Here is a 10,469-nt window from a genome sequence, read left to right as displayed (position 1 = left end):
GGTAGACCAGTTGCTTGTGAGGATTCAGTTGCCTCCTCTTATGGTTTGTATTTGTCCCCCCAAAGCCTCACGCAGTCATTGAGGCACAGTTCTAGTTTGTGATTAATTCATGATCTAAGGCAGGGATTATGGGTCTGAGTACTGCTGGGATTGTGAGTGTGAGTGTTACACCCAGCCCAGGGCAGATAGCCTGAATGTAACATACGGGACACAGAGAGACAGACTTGTTCTCTGTAGCCATTGTTGCTGTTACTCCTCCCTTTTACTCTTGCTGTTTTGCTGTCTCCTGCCACCATGAAAGGTTGCTCTCTGCCATGTGCCACTCTGTCTTGGAGCCAGCTGAGTATGGACTGAAACCTCCAGTAAATGTGAGCTAAATAAACCTTTCCTTCCTTCATTTTGGGTGTTGTGGGGGGCCTGCTGGTTAGCTCAGCTGTTTAAGTGCCTGCTCACGCAAATGCAGTCAAACGCAGACTACCACAGTTTAAATCCCACCTCCACTTGCCTTACCAGACCCGCTAAGGAAGCTTGAGCCAGCCAAAAAAATATATTTTTTTTTGGGGGGGGGGCGGGTGTCAGGTATTTGTTTCTGTAACAAGAGAAGAGCAGGGCTATGACTCAGATCTAAAATGTACCCCCAAGCCCTGCTATGTCAGATGTGGGGCTTTGGATCATGGTGGCACTACATGCATCAGTGGATTGAACCATCGATGAGCTCAGAACTGAATGTGCTATCAGGAGGGGGCCTGGTCAGAAGAGGTGGCCCCTAGGGGTGTGACCTGGAAGGGGGTATGCTTGTCTCTGGATTCTCCCTTTGCTTTTTGTTTTCTGGCTGCCTAAGTTGGGCAGCTCTGCCAGGCCCCTCACTGTGCCATTTCTTTTCCTTTTTTTTTTTTTGGTGGAAGCAGGGATTGAACTCAAGCCCTTGCGCTTGCCAGGGAAGTGCTTATTCTACTGAGCCATCTCCCCAGCCCCATCACTGTGCCATCTCTGCCTTGGCACCAGCCAACTATGGACCAAATTCTCTGAAACCATAAACAACATACAGCTCTCTTCCTTTGAGTTCCAGATGTTGGTTATTTTGTTCCATGAAAGTGGTGCCACCTCCTAAAGCCATCAGATGAGGTGCTCTATTTTCCTGCAGATGTTGAAAGAATTCTTTTATGAGCTTGTTCCAGCTCCCTATGCTGCTACTGGTTTGCAGTCTCATGGTGCCCCCTGAATGTCTTGGTCCCATTTAGAAGCCATACTTCTGGAAGACTCACCACACTGTCATATTACAGTGCACCGAGCAGTTCATACTTTGAACATCCTTATTCCATCATTCTTTTCACTTTCTGAAGCCATTCTGGAAGTTTTCTTTAGTGAGTACAGTTCACCTCTCAGTCCTGCAGACCCTTGATAATCGCTGTGACGGTTCCTGTCCCCCACAATATGAGATGATTTGCTCTGGGGAAAAGGGAAAGAGGAAGGTTCTCATCTCTTCCTGAACCTGAAGCCTCACCTCAACAGCCGCTCTCCTGGCCTCCAGCTGCCAACCGAGAAGGTTCCACCGACATGGGAGAAACGAAGCCTCGAGCCAAGCACAAAGTGTGCGCAGCATTCCATCCTACCTAGTACCTGCTAATTTCCAGGTAAGCCCTGCATCCCTAGCCCACATCTGTTCACTTTCAAGTTCTGAGTCAGTGGATTGCCAAACAGCTCAGAGGTACAAGATGAGTTACGGTGTGTGGTGGCTAAGCCTTAGCACTGGAAAGTCCCGGGTCCTCGTTCCACGGTCTCAACCCCTTCTCCACACCTAAGACATAGGGTGGGGGTACTACTGCTGGCAGGACTATCCATCATTAGTAAGGCTTAGTGTAATTTTACTTAGATTAAGATAACATGTAGAGAGCTCCGTCCCACGCCTTCCATCTGCTTCCCTCTTTTCCTTCGGTAGCTCATCAGGTCCCCGGCAGCCAGCATGGTGCAGCAGATCGAAAGCAAAGAGGCCTTTCAGGAAGCCCTGGCTGCTGCCGGAGATAAACTTGGAGTAGTTGATTTCTCAGCCACGTGGTGTGGGCCTTGCAAAATGATCAAGCCTTTCTTTCATTCCCTGTCTGAAAAATATTCCAGCGCGTTGCTCCTTGAAGTAGATGTGGATGACTGTCAGGACGTTGCTGCAGATTGGGAAGTCAAGTACACACCAACCTTCCAGTTTTTTTAAAAGGGGGAGAAGGTGAGTGAGTTTTCCGGCGCTAATAAGGAGAAGCTTGAAGCTACCATTAATGAGTTAGTCTGTGTTTTCTGAAGAACGTAACTACAGCTGTTTAAAACTTAATTTTTTTTAATTTACAGAAAAATAAATATGGAAACTATTTACCGAACTGCCATCTGATTATAAATGACAATAAAATATTAATTCTACCCTTTAAAAAATGTAGAAATGCTCATGTTGCTTTCTGTAGGTCTCAACGGGTGATCTAACCCACTCCATCTTGAAGACCCTGTCCTCAATCATCCGTGGTAATTAGAGGCTCCTCAGAAGACTCAGAGAAGCCCTTCAGCTAAGATAGATGCTGAGCAATCAAAGTACAGCTCTTTGAAAAAAGAAGAAAATTCAGTACTACATCTTAGTCACATAGTTGGAAAGAAATTGAGAAAATTTCAACTCCGGGTGATGAATATAGAGAACTAGTCAGGGTCCCAGCAGAAAGAGGACTTGTTTGTGATTCAGGAGAAATTCTTCAAGTGGTCAGGGGACAAAGGTGACCAGGGGTGAGACAATAAGGAGTGGAGGAGAGGGGAGTGAGCTGGAGAGATGGATTTCTACTTTGATCCAGACAGAGGATGCCCTCTAGGCAAGAAGGTACAATGAGGCACGATTGAAAAATATGGTATGTGTTCAAACAAAAATTTACCACAGGACGGGATACATGGCCATAAGCCCTTCTCAAGATCCTTCCCTCTCTGTGAACACACGTATGCCATTATTCTTACCGCTTTCTGAAGCAGTCCTGGAAGCCCTCTTTCTTTCGCGTCTGTAGTTGTTCAGTTGCCTCGAGGTACTGCACCAATTCAGACGCCACACAGCTCCAGATCTGGTGAACAAGGTGCACCAAGACGCACCAAAATGTGTGCTTTGTGAGCCTGCCTTTCTGCTGACGGCACTTGGCAGCGGCTTTCTTCATATGTTTTTATCACAACTTATAAAGACACTAAAGAAGACTTCCAGAACGGCTTCAGAAAGTGAAAAGAATGATGGAATAAGTATGTTCAAAGCAAGGGGACCTATTTTAAGAGGGATTCACAGCAACGTGTCTCCTGTAAAAACAATTTTTAAAAATATTTTATTTTTTTTATTTTTAATTTTTTTGGTGGAACCGGGGATTGAACTTAGGCCCTTGAGCTTGCCAGGGAAGCGCTTATTCCACTGAGCCATTTCCCCGGCCCAAAAACAATGTTTAAAAAATTAACATTCACCATATTTTTGATCAACCCCTGTAGATATATCTGCTAACTTCTTCAGAAGTCAGGGATCAAGAGGTTACGCTAAGTTTCTTTATTTACTAATGATGACGTCTTAATTTGTTTTTAAAACCTTTTAGAAACACTGCTGGCCCATCAAAATCCCCACTGAAGCACTGGCAGCCCTGTGCTTAAGAACATTCTCGCACATTAACCGCAGCACATTAACCGCAGGCAGCCTCCCCGGCAACGTTAGGGGCGGAGCAGCACTTCATCTTCCCAGTCCTAACACCCTTTCTGTTTACTTCTACTGAAGATGTTTATCCGGCTGGAAGTGCTTTTGCAGTTCTGGCATTTGCCGGCAGAGAAAACACAGCCCGGCTTTCCCCCTGCAAATGTTTCTTTAGGGCCGCTTAGGAAAGCATTTGCGGTTGGCTTCTCTCTGTAAACACAGCCAGTGTTTTCTTGGGACGGGGCAAGGCCCACTGGTGTGAGTGGTGTGGGTACCAGTTCACCCCTCAGTCCTGCGGACCCTTGATAATCGCTGTGACGGTTCCTGTCCTCCACAAGCGCCAGCTTTCCACCCTTCCTCCTCCTGTCCCTCAACTCCACTGTCCAGATTTGCTGTCCGGATTGGCTTCTTCGCTGACCTAGCCCGATTTTTGAAACAATTCCTGCTTACTTCCCATCCTCTCCACTACCTCGATTTCACGCACATGATCACTGACTAGATGCACATTTCAAAAGGGACATCTTTTTTTATTCAATTCTTCCATCTTAATTTTGCCCTCCAAACATGCCAAAGCCACCCAGAGCCTCATTTTTTAATTTAATATGACTATACAAAAATTATGGGAAAATTGAACCTAAACAATGGCTTGATGGTTTAGACAAAACAATCAGGCAGTGCTTAATTTTCAACACAATTGTCTAGAGGTGATTCAATTTCACATACTCTTTAATATGTATTTTTCAGGGCACTGTGGCTTGAAGGGATGATTTAAAATTAGTGTAAATAAATCAGAAAAAATAATTCTGGAAGTTCAGTCTGTCATCTCTTTGGTGTAAAACTCCAATTTAAAAACAAAATCCTTCCTTCCTGATAAATCCTCTTTCTTTTCTCCTCTCCTGCCAAAATAATTTTATCAGTGGAAAAATAAAGGATTGGTTTTTATTTATTATTTTTATTTTATTTTATATTTTTCAGAACTGGGAATTGAACTCAGGCCTTTGCACTTGCCAGGGAAGCGCTTATTCCACTGAGCCACCTCCCCAGCCCCCAAGGATTGGTTTTTAATAACTGGCACAGAAAGGTTGTATAAGGCAGAACTCAGAAGGGGTCCATGGTCTCCACTCCCTGTACTGCGGCCTACAAAGACCCCTCTCTTTTTGTTTTTCCACCAGTAATCAAAACTCTGGACCTTGCAGGTGCTGTACCACTGAGCTATATCCCCCCCGCTGCCCCTTCCCCTCCCTCTGTCCCCTGTCCCCTCCCCTGTTCTCCCCTTCCCTGCCCCCTTGAGTAAGGGACACTTGTAACTTGTTGCTGGTCATAGAATTTGAAGAAGGTGAGGGGCTGTCACACTCTAGCCAGGGTGCATCATGTGGAAATGTGGGGGTGGTATCACTCCTGTGACTGCAGATTTAGTCATATATTATGGTATCCCTTATTTGAAATGACTGGGACCAGAAGTACTTTGGAATTATATACATAATCAGTTGTCTTGGGGTGAGATCCAAGTCAAGACACTTAATTCATTTATGTTTCATATACACCATACATGCATAGGCTGAAATTCATTTGATAAAATAGTTTTTCTTTTCTTTTTTTAATTTTTTTTTCTTTGTTTTGGCCTTTTTGAGACAGGGTCTCTCTATGCAGTTCAGGCTGGCCTTGAGCTGCCTTTGTAGTCCAGGCTGGTGTTGAACTCATTACGATCCTCCTGCCTCAGCCTGCCAAGTGCTAGGATTATAGGAGTGCACGACCACACCTGGCTCCTTGATAAAATAGTCTTAATAATTTTTTACATGAAACCAAGTTTCATGCTGTGGAATTTTCCATCTGTGGCATCATGTTGGTGCCCAGGAAGTTTTTGATTCTGGACCAATTCAGATCTCTGATTAGGGTTGCTTATGCTAGATTTTGTTAACTTTCTTTTTTTCTTTCTTTTTTTTTTTTTTTCTTTTGGCAGAACCGGTGATTGAACTCAGGCCCTTGTGCTTGCCAGGCAAGCGCTTATTCTACTGAGCCATCTCCCTGGCCCTTATGCTGGATTTTTTTTTTAATTTTTTTTATTTATTTGAGAGAGAGAGAGAGAGAGAGAGAGAGAGAGAGAGAGAGAGAGAGAGAGAGGTGTGTGTGTGTGTGGCCAGCTCAGCCCACCAGGGGGCGGGGCGGGCTGGCATGTGGTGCTGGGGGATTGAACCGTGGTCCCTGTGCTTTGCTAAGCTTGTTCTAAGTAGGTGCTTTAGACCACTGAGCCATCTCACCAGCCCCTCTGGGTTGTTTTTTGTTTTTGTTTTTCTAGACAAAAGTTTTAAACCTTTTGTAGTCAAATGCACATCAGTCTTTTTCACTATGAAGTTTGCTTTTTGGTTTGTTTTGCTTTACTTGTTCTTTGGTCTTTTCAAAGAATATCTCTTTGTCCTAAGAAACAGCCGCATGTTTTCTTCTATTATCTTCATGGTTATATTTTCTTTTTGGCTACATATTTATTCAACAGAAAATAAAGTCCTCCAACTTTACTGTGCTGGCTGACCACGTCCACGACCAAATCCACCTCCAAACTGGAATTCAGCGGCTGAAGGGGCCCTGGCCTTGGCCTTCTAGCGGCACCAGCGGGCACAGCGCTGCATCTGTAGGCGTCCCTGTCAGCCTCCCCACGCCTGCACCTCATGGGCAGCTCGCCCTCCACACCTTTGGGCCGGGGTCTGCCAGTCTCAGGCCAGCTGCGGCGCAGTGTAGCAGGCCCAGTCTCAGGGGGCAGGTGGAGGTAGTCCCGGAGATGCTGGATGTCCTCGTTGGAAAGGTACCAGTGGAAGTGTCTGCAAGCAAACTGTTCCTTCACATAGCCTCGGGACTTGAGAGACTGCGTGGCTTTCATGATGCGAAGGTTGGGCACATGCTTGTCTGCCAGCTCTGGGTGCTTGGGCATGTGGACGTCTTTCTTGGCCACCATCACCTCCTCTTTAAAAAGGAGCTCATAAATGGCGATCCTGTTCTTCTTGGGCGTCAACATTGTGACGGCTGTCTGGTCCAAAGCCTGGGCTGGAAAGAAAGGGGCATGTGCCCCTGCTTGTTTTTTCTTTCCATCCTTCCTTCTTTGCTTCTTTACTTTGTGTTTTAAGGTAGGACCTCACTGCATAACCAGTGCTGACCTCAAAGTCATAACCCTCCTGCTCAGGCTGCCAAGGGTGGGATCCCAGGTGTGCATAGGCCCCACTCTCTTTCTTTTCCTTTTTTTATTTAATGTTCATTTCAATTCTGTGTGGAATTTTTGTTCTGTGTTTTAGGTTTTGGGGATTGAATTTGGGGTTTTGTCCACCTTAGACAGATGCTCTACCACTGAGCCACAGACCGGTTTTGGGGTTTGTTTTTATGTTGAAGTGAGGTAAGACTTGGCCTTTCCCACAGGGCACTTGGGCAAGAGTGTTCGCTGCTCCATGCTTCCCCACTGAGCAAAACCAATGCAGAAATGAGCTTGTTCCTACATAACTGTATTTTTAAAAAAACTTTTTATTGGGGCCGGGGAGATGGCTCAGTGGAAAAAGCGCTTTCCTAGCAAGCACAAGGGTCTGAGTTCAATCCCCGGTTCCGCAAAAAAAAAAAAAAACAACTTTTTATTTATTTATTTGTTCATTACAGCATCTTGCTATGCAGTTTGGGCACATACTGATCCTCCTGTCTTAGCCTCCCCAGTGCTGGGATTTCAGGTGTGCACTACCATGCCCAGTTTCAGTGGCCCACATAGCAGCGGGACCAGCATGGCATGGGATGCCAGGGATCGATCCTGGGTCCTTGTGCTTGCCAGGCAGGCGCTTAGACTGCGGCGCTATCTCCCCAGCCAGAAGCCCTATTTTATGATATTGGTTCTACCACCTTTTCATTTCAATTATTGTAGCTCCACTTAGCATTGTGAAAACTACTAAGGCAGCTTGTCATTCATTTCCAAGCTGTTTGTTGCAGATAGTTCCTGCTTTTTTTTTTTTTTTTTTTTTTTGCAGAACCAGGGATTTAACTCAGGCCCTTAAGCTTGCCAGGCAAGCGGTTATTTTACTGAGCCATTTCCCCAGCCCCAGTTCCTACTTATTGTACTAGAAAAAGAAACAATCTTTTTTGGATCTTCCTCTGCTCCAATCCCCTTTCCCTTTTTCTTCTTCCCTTTCTGATCAATGCAACTCAAAGCTGTTTAAGAAAAGACAGGCATCTGTGGTATGTGCAGGTGGCAACGGTACAGCACAGAATACCAGTTCCCAAGGGTCAGGTGCCCCACCTGGGGCAGCAGCACTGGACTCTCTCCTTGGCAAGGTGCTGCCCAGAGCAGGGTGGGATGCATGGCCTGAGAGCAGTGAGGACAGCACACCTGTCAGAGGAGGCAGCTCCTCATCTGTCCCTGTGATGGAGGGTGACCTCCCTAGCAGGGGGCTGAGCATTAGTGTAGCAAGTGGCAGGAGATGGAATGCCCAGGAGGCGACTGGGAGGCTGCTGTGAACTACAAACAAGATCCCGCCACCTCTGAGAGTCGGACTCGCCCAAAGTTTCCCCCTTGCACAATACTAACCAGCAGATTGAAAACACCAGGACCGGCCAATAGACAGAGATCGTAGAAAAACGGGAAATGCTTGGATTTCAGTATCTTTAATCTGGTTCGCTCTGCCTTTTAAACAAGGTACCACATTTGCATTTTGTACTCCATAGGCAGTCTTGGAATAAACACACATAGCTAGCTAAAGGAGTACAAATGTACGTGCACATGTGTGTAAGTCTGTGTATCCATGCATACATACACAGCTCTGTCACTGCAAGGGCAGCCGCAGACTCACTCAGGGCCCAGAACTCGGCTTCTGCAAATTATTTTCCACTGAAACTTTTGGAGAAAAGGCTGATTCTAGGACTGGGGCAAGAGAAGCAGAAAATGAAGTTGAACATCTTGTAGAGCCAGAAAAGAAGTCAGCGCTCGAAGAATGAAGAGGACACATTAAGTGGATACAGAAGCCAGCATGCAGGGGCTCATCTCACCCCTGGGACACTGTGGATGTCAAAATAGATAAGATGGTGATGGATTAGAGCTATTGATATGATTCATAGCTAGGTGTCCCCCCAGAGCCTCATGTGTTCAGAGGCGGGGCTTTGGGGAGGTGATCGGGTCGTGGGTGCGTGATGCTTCCCGATGGATTAATGTGCTGACGAGATTCTAGCTGATCTGCTCTTAGGGGGTGGGATCTGGTCAGAAGAGCTGGTCATGGGAGTGTGGCCCAGAAGGGTTTCTCTCTTCTCCATTCCACCCTTACTCTCTGCTTCTTGTCTGCCTTGGTTTAAGCAATCCTCCTCTGCGATGCCCATGCCACGTCGCCCTGCCTTGGAACCAGTCAACTATGGACTGAAGCCTCTACAAGCTGCGAGCCAAAATAAAACGTCCCTCTCTTAAGTTACAGGTATGGGGTATTAGGTCCCCGCAACAAAGAAAATAACCAAGACGCCCATTGACCAAAAGAATAGTAATGAGTTACTGAATTAATTGGAAGTTTGATGGGGATCCGAGGATAGGTACCTAATCTTAAAGTATTTCCCCACAAAGATTTATTAATTACTGAGGAAAGAGAGTAACTTGATAGTGGGAAAGACTGGCAGACAACAACTTAATGATCAGACTTAATGTCACCATTAATGGAACAGATTGAAACCATGTTCAGCAGAAGTGACACCGCATCACTTCTATAGTATTCTCACCAAAGATGTGCAGCAACTTGAATCTAATTAGGAGACAATATCACATTATTCTAAGTGAAGGCCAAATCAATGATAGCTCAACAGTATACTAAACAATAACATTCATTACTCACTCTCTACAGGGGTACCTTGGTCTACAAAAAAAAGCATGTGACAAATTTTGTTTTGTTTACAGATTCTGCATCAGAGAACAAACGCAACCCTGGCCATTTTTCCCACAACAACATGAACGCAACCATCTTTTCCAGAATCATAAGACAAATTAAGTTTGTGAACTGAGGTACCATAGTATGTGGGATGTACAAAGAGCCCACCAGAAAACAAATGTATACGCACTCATGAAAAGAAAAATATTTCCTTATGGGCTGGGGAGATGGCTCAGTGGAATAAGTACTTCCCTGGCAAGTGCAAGGGCCTGAGTTCAATCCCCAGTTCTGCAAAAAAAAAAAAAGAAGAAAAAAAATAGTATGTTGTTTTCTTAACAATGGTGTAGGGACTCTAGAGGTTGTTGCGTATTGCAGAAAACTCACTATACTGCCGGCCTATAAGAAATTGAAAATGCAACAATCTCAATGTCCAAGTTACCTAAGCAGCAGTTTGCCGTACTAATAAATGTCTGGAAGCCAGTGACCAGCACTCTGAGCACTTCTTGTAATTTGGAGGCCAAAGGAAATTTGTGTTAATCTCATGATGTCTCAATAAATTTAGTATCAAAATATTTATGCAAGTTTTTCTTCTCCTGAAGTACGTATACATGTTTGGAAGGCCCTGTATTTTCTTTTGAAACATATATATTTTTTTCTTTTAAAAAATATAAAGCTTTTCGGGGGCCGGGGAGATGGCTCAGTAGAATAAGCACTTGCCTGGCAAGTGCGAGGGCCTGAGTTCAATCCCCGGTTATGCCAAAAAATAAAAAATAAAAAATAAAGCTTTTCATGGTGTGTGTGTGTGTGTGTGTGTGTGTGTGTGTGTGTGTGTGTTACTGGGGCCTGGACCCAGGGCCTTCACAATGAGCTATATCCCTGTCCTATTTATTTTTCATTTTGCAGCAAGGTATTGCTAAGCTTCCCAG

The 10,469-nt window shown here is 45.2% G+C and overlaps 2 pseudogenes; one reads left to right on the top strand and one right to left on the bottom strand.

Moving 5' to 3' along the window:
- The first annotated feature begins 1,921 nt into the window (after positions 1–1,921).
- On the top strand, positions 1,922–2,290 carry LOC101582082 (annotated as a pseudogene).
- A 3,899-nt stretch (positions 2,291–6,189) lies between these two features.
- On the bottom strand, positions 6,190–6,710 carry LOC101581686 (annotated as a pseudogene).
- Positions 6,711–10,469: the final 3,759 nt, after the last annotated feature.

The sequence above is a fragment of the Octodon degus genome, unplaced genomic scaffold, assembly GCF_000260255.1.
Source record: "Octodon degus isolate 3935 unplaced genomic scaffold, OctDeg1.0 scaffold00077, whole genome shotgun sequence".
In the NCBI taxonomy this organism is placed as follows: Eukaryota; Metazoa; Chordata; class Mammalia; order Rodentia; family Octodontidae; genus Octodon; species Octodon degus.
The sequence above is the reverse complement of the archived record's forward strand: the minus strand, read 5'-3'. Positions and strand labels throughout refer to the sequence as shown.